Raw genomic sequence first — 6,123 nt, 5'->3', positions numbered from 1 at the left:
CATCTTTACCAGACTGCTGTTATTGATTATTGATCTATAAATGATCATCTTTACCAGGCTGCTGTTATTGATTATTGATCTATAAATGATCATCTTTACCAGACTGCTGATTATTGATTATTGATCTATGAATGATCATCTTTACCAGACTGCTGTTATTGATTACTGATCTATAAATGATCATCTTTACCAGACTGCTGTTATTGATTATTGATCTATAAATGATCATCTTTATCAGACTGCTGATTATTGATTATTGATCTATAAATGATCATTTTTACCAGACTGCTGTTATTGATTATTGATCTATAAATGATCATCTTTATCAGACTGCTGATTATTGATCTATAAATGATCATTTTTACCAGACTGCTGTTATTGATTATTGATCTATAAATGATCATCTTTACCAGACTGCTGTTATTGATTATTGATCTATGAATAGGAACTTATTTTCCTGTAATTTAATATTCACACATAAAAAAACAAAAAACAGTCTCGATTACAGTATGTCATTCATAGAAAGCCTGTCCGCTTTGAACCTCAAGTTATTTGGACTCGACACTGTTTCATCTCCTGTGGCAGTATTGTGGCTGTATTGTGGCAGTATTGTGGCTGTATTGTGGCAGTATTGTGGCTGTATTGTGGCAGTATTGTGGCTGTATTGTGGCAGTATTGTGGCTGTATTGTGGCTGTATTGTGGCGGTATTGTGGCGGTATTGTGACGGTATTGTGGCGGTATTGTGGCGGTATTGTGGCGGTATTGTGACAGTATTGTGACAGTATTGTGGCAGTATTGTGGCAGTATTGTGGCAGTATTGTGACAGTATTGTGACAGTATTGTGGCAGTTTTGTGACAGTATTGTGACAGTATTGTGGCAGTATTGTGACAGTATTGTGGCAGTATTGTGGCAGTATTGTGGCAGTATTGTGGCAGTATTGTGGCAGTATTGTGATAGTATTGTGGCAGTATTGTGGCAGTATTGTGATAGTATTGTGGCAGTATTGTGACAGTATTGTGGCAGTATTGTGGCAGTATTGTGGCTGTATTGTGGCTGTATTGTGGCAGTATTGTGGTAGTATTGTGGCTGTATTGTGGCTGTATTGTGGCAGTATTGTGGCTGTATTGTGGCTGTATTGTGGCGGTATTGTGGCGGTATTGTGGCGGTATTGTGGCGGTATTGTGACAGTAGTGTGACAGTATTGTGGCAGTATTGTGGCAGTATTGTGGCTGTATTGTGGCTGTATTGTGGCAGTATTGTGACAGTATTGTGACAGTATTGTGACAGTTTTGTGGCAGTTTTGTGACAGTTTTGTGACAGTATTGTGGCAGTTTTGTGACAGTATTGTGGCAGTATTGTGGCAGTATTGTGGCAGTATTGTGGCAGTATTGTGGCAGTATTGTGGCAGTATTGTGGCAGTATTGTGACAGTATTGTGGCTGTATTGTGGCTGTATTGTGGCTGTATTGTGGCAGTATTGTGGCTGTATTGTGGCTGTATTGTGGCAGTATTGTGGCAGTATTGTGGCTGTATTGTGGCTGTATTGTGGCTGTATTGTGGCTGTATTGCGGCAGTATTGAGGCAGTATTGCGGCAGTATTGTGGCAGTATTGTGGCAGTATTGTTAACGGTCGCTGGATTGTAACCTCTCTCCCCTACCCCCACACACAGCCTGGTCTGTAGCCTCTGGAACCTTGGTCTGTGTTCCAAAAAGGTACCCTGTTCCCTACTATGGGACCCAGGTCAAAAGTATTGGCCCTCCAATTACCCTCTGCCCCTCCTAGGACATCTACAGCACCCGGTGTCATAGGAAAGGCCAAGAAGATCATCAAGGACATCAACCACCCGAGCCACGTTCACCTCGTTACCATCCAGAAGGCCAGGTCAGTACAGGTGCATCAAAGCTGAGACCGAGAGACTGAAAAACAGCTTCTATCTCCAGGCCATCAGACAGATAAACAGCTTCTATCTCCAGGCCATCAGACTGATAAACAGCTTCTATCTCCAGACCATCAGACTGATAAACAGCTTCTATCTCCAGGCCATCAGACTGGTAAACAGCTTCTATCTCCAGGCCATCAGACTGATAAACAGCTTCTATCTCCAGGCCATCAGACTGATAAACAGCTTCTATCTCCAGGCCATCAGACTGATAAACAGCTTCTATCTCCAGACCATCAGACTGATAAACAGCTTCTATCTCCAGGCCATCAGACTGATAAACAGCTTCTATCTCCAGACCATCAGACTGATAAACAGCTTCTATCTCCAGGCCATCAGACTGATAAACAGCTTCTATCTCCAGACCATCAGACTGATAAACAGCTTCTATCTCCAGACCATCAGACTGATAAACAGCTTTTATCTCCAGGCCATCAGACTGATAAACAGCTTCTATCTCCAGACCATCAGACTGATAAACAGCTTCTATCTCCAGGCCATCAGACTGGTAAACAGCTTCTATCTCCAGGCCATCAGACTGATAAACAGCTTCTATCTCCAGGCCATCAGACTGATAAACAGCTTCTATCTCCAGGCCATCAGACTGATAAACAGCTTCTATCTCCAGACCATCAGACTGATAAACAGCTTCTATCTCCAGACCATCAGACTGATAAACAGCTTCTATCTCCAGGCCATCAGACTGATAAACAGCTTCTATCTCCAGACCATCAGACTGATAAACAGCTTCTATCTCCAGGCCATCAGACTGATAAACAGCTTCTATCTCCAGACCATCAGACTGATAAACAGCTTCTATCTCCAGGCCATCAGACTGATAAACAGCTTCTATCTCCAGACCATCAGACTGATAAACAGCTTCTATCTCCAGGCCATCAGACTGATAAACAGCTTCTATCTCCAGGCCATCAGACTGATAAACAGCTTCTATCTCCAGACCATCAGACTGATAAACAGCTTCTATCTCCAGGCCATCAGACTACTAAACAGCTTCTATCTCCAGACCAAATGAAATTTAAATTTGTCACATGCACCGAATACAACCGGTGTAGACCTTATAGTGAAAAGCTTACTTACAAGCCCTTAACCAACAATGCAGTTTTAAGAAAATATCTACAAAAATTAAGAGATAAGAATAACAAGTAATTAAAGAGCAGCAGTGAAATAACAATTGCGAGACTATATACAGGGGGTACCGATACAGAGTCAATGTGGAGACTATATACAGGGTATTACGGTACAGAGTCAATGTGGAGGTTATATACAGGGGGGTACCGGTACAGAGTCAATGTGGAGGCTATATACAGGGGGTACCGGTACAGAGTCAATGTGGAGGCTATATACAGGGGGTACCGGTACTGAGTCAATGTGGAGGCTATATAAGAGCGTCTGCTAAATGACTAAAATGTAAAATATACAGGGGGGTGCCGGTACAGAGTCAATGTGGAGGCTATATACAGGGTATTACGGTACTGAGTCAATGTGGAGGCTATATACAGGGGGGTGCCGGTACAGAGTCAATGTGGAGGCTATATACAGGGGGTACCGGTACAGAGTCAAAGTGGAGGCTATATACAGGGTATTACGGTACAGAGTCAATGTGGAGGTTATATACAGGGGGTACCGGTACAGAGTCAATGTGGAGGCTATATACAGGGGGTACCGGTACAGAGGCCCCTCATCCTCCTCTAGAGGCCCCCCATCATCCTCTCGAGGCCCCCTCACCCTCCTCTCGAGGCCCACTATCCTCCTCTCGAGGTCCCTCATCCTCCTCTCGAGGCCCCTCATATTCCTCGAGGCCCCCCATTCATCCTCTCGAGGCCCCCCCATCCTCCTCTCGAGGCCCCCCATCTTCCTCTCCAGGTCCCCCATCCTCCTCTCGAGGCCCCCCATCTTCCTCTCCAGGTCCCCCATCCTCCTCTAGAGGCCCCCCATCATCCTCTCGAGGCCCCCTCATCCTCCTCTCGAGGCCCAATATCCTCCTCTCGAGGTCCCTCATCCTCCTCTCGAGGAAACCTCATATTCATCGAGGGTCCCCATCCTCCTCTCGAGGCTCCCCCATCCTCCTCTCGAGGCCCCCCATCTTCCTCTCCAGGTCCCCCATCCTCCTCTCGAGGCCCCCCTCCTCCTCTCGAGACCTACCATCCTCCTCTCGAGGCCCCCCATCTTCCTCTCAAAGCCCCCCATACTCCTCTCGAGGCCCACTATCCTCCTATCGAGGCCACTCATCCTCCTCTCGAGGCCCCTCATATTCCTCGAGGCCCCCCATCCTCCTCTCGAGGCCCCCCCATCCTCCTCTCGAGGCCCCCCATCTTCCTCTCCAGGTCCCCCATCCTCCTCTCGAGGCCCCCCATCTTCCTCTCCAGGTCCCCCATCCTCCTCTCGAGGCCCCCCATCCTCCTCTCGAGGCCCCCCCATCCTCCTCTCGAGGCCCCCCATCTTCCTCTCCAGGTCCCCCATCCTCCTCTCGAGGCCCCCATCTTCCTCTCCAGGTCCCCCATCCTCCTCTTGAGGCCCCCCATCCTCCTCTCGAGGCCCCCTCATCCTCCTCTAGAGGCCCCCCATCATCCTCTCGAGGCCCCCTCATCCTCCTCTCGAGGCCCAATATCCTCCTCTCGAGGTCCCTCATCCTCCTCTCGAGGAAACCTCATATTCATCGAGGGTCCCCATCCTCCTCTCGAGGCTCCCCCATCCTCCTCTCAAGGCCCCCCATCTTCCTCTCCAGGTCCCCCATCCTCCTCTCGAGGCCCCCCTCCTCCTATCGAGCCCTACCATCCTCCTCTCGAGGCCCCCCATCTTCCTCTCGAGGCCCCCCATACTCCTCTCGAGGCCCCCCATCCTCCTCTCGAGGTCCCCCATCCTCCTCTCGAGGCCCCCCATTTTCCTCTCGAGGGCACTCATCTTCCTCTCGAGGCCCCCCCATCCTCCTCTCGAGGCCCCCCCATCCTCCTCTCGAGGCCCCTCATATTCCTCGAGGCCCCCCATCCTCCTCTCGAGGCCCCCCCATCCTCCTCTCGAGGCCCCAAATCTTCCTCTCCAGGTCCCCCATCCTCCTCTCGAGGCCCCCCTCCTCCTCTCGAGGCCCACCATCCTCCTCTCGAGGCCCCCCTTCCTCCTCTCGAGGCCCCCCCATCCTCCTCTCGAGGCCCCCCATCTTCCTCTCGAGGCCCCCCATCCACCTCTCGAGGCCCCCCCATCCTCCTCTCGAGGCCCCTCATACTCCTCTCGAGGCCCCCCATTTTCCTCTCGAGGGCACTCATCTTCCTCTCTAGGCCCCCATCCTCCTCTCGAGGCCCCCCCATCCTCCTCTCGAGGCCCCTCATATTCCTCGAGGCCCCCCATCCTCCTCTCGAGGCCCCTCATACTCCTCTCGAGGCCCCCCATCTTCCTCTCGAGGCCCCTCATCCTCCTCTCGAGGCCCCCTTCCTCCTCTCGAGGCCCCCCCATCCTCCTCTCGAGGCCCCCCATCTTCCTCTCGAGGCCCCCCATCCACCTCTCGAGGCCCCCCCATCCTCCTCTCGAGGCCCCTCATCCTCCTCTCGAGGCCCCTCATATTCCTCGAGGCCCCCCATCCTCCTCTCGAGGCCCCCCCATCCTCCTCTCGAGGCCCCAAATCTTCCTCTCCAGGTCCCCCATCCTCCTCTCGAGGCCCCCCTCCTCCTCTCGAGGCCCACCATCCTCCTCTCGAGGCCCCCCTTCCTCCTCTCGAGGCCCCCCCATCCTCCTCTCGAGGCCCCCCATCTTCCTCTCGAGGCCCCCCATCCACCTCTCGAGGCCCCCCCATCCTCCTCTCGAGGCCCCTCATACTCCTCTCGAAGCCCCCCATTTTCCTCTCGAGGGCACTCATCTTCCTCTCTAGGCCCCCATCCTCCTCTCGAGGCCCCCCCATCCTCCTCTCGAGGCCCCTCATATTCCTCGAGGCCCCCCATCCTCCTCTCGAGGCCCCTCATACTCCTCTCGAGGCCCCCCATCTTCCTCTCGAGGCCCCTCATCCTCCTCTCGAGGCCCCCTTCCTCCTCTCGAGGCCCCCCCATCCTCCTCTCGAGGCCCCCCATCTTCCTCTCGAGGCCCCCCATCCACCTCTCGAGGCCCCCCCATCCTCCTCTCGAGGCCCCTCATCCTCCTCTCGAGGCCCCTCATATTCCTCGAGGCCCCCCATCC

Source organism: Salmo salar, unplaced genomic scaffold (genome assembly GCF_965601325.2).
Source record: "Salmo salar unplaced genomic scaffold, fSalSal1 ptg000347l, whole genome shotgun sequence".
In the NCBI taxonomy this organism is placed as follows: domain Eukaryota; kingdom Metazoa; phylum Chordata; class Actinopteri; order Salmoniformes; family Salmonidae; genus Salmo; species Salmo salar.
This window is presented reverse-complemented; position numbering follows the sequence as displayed.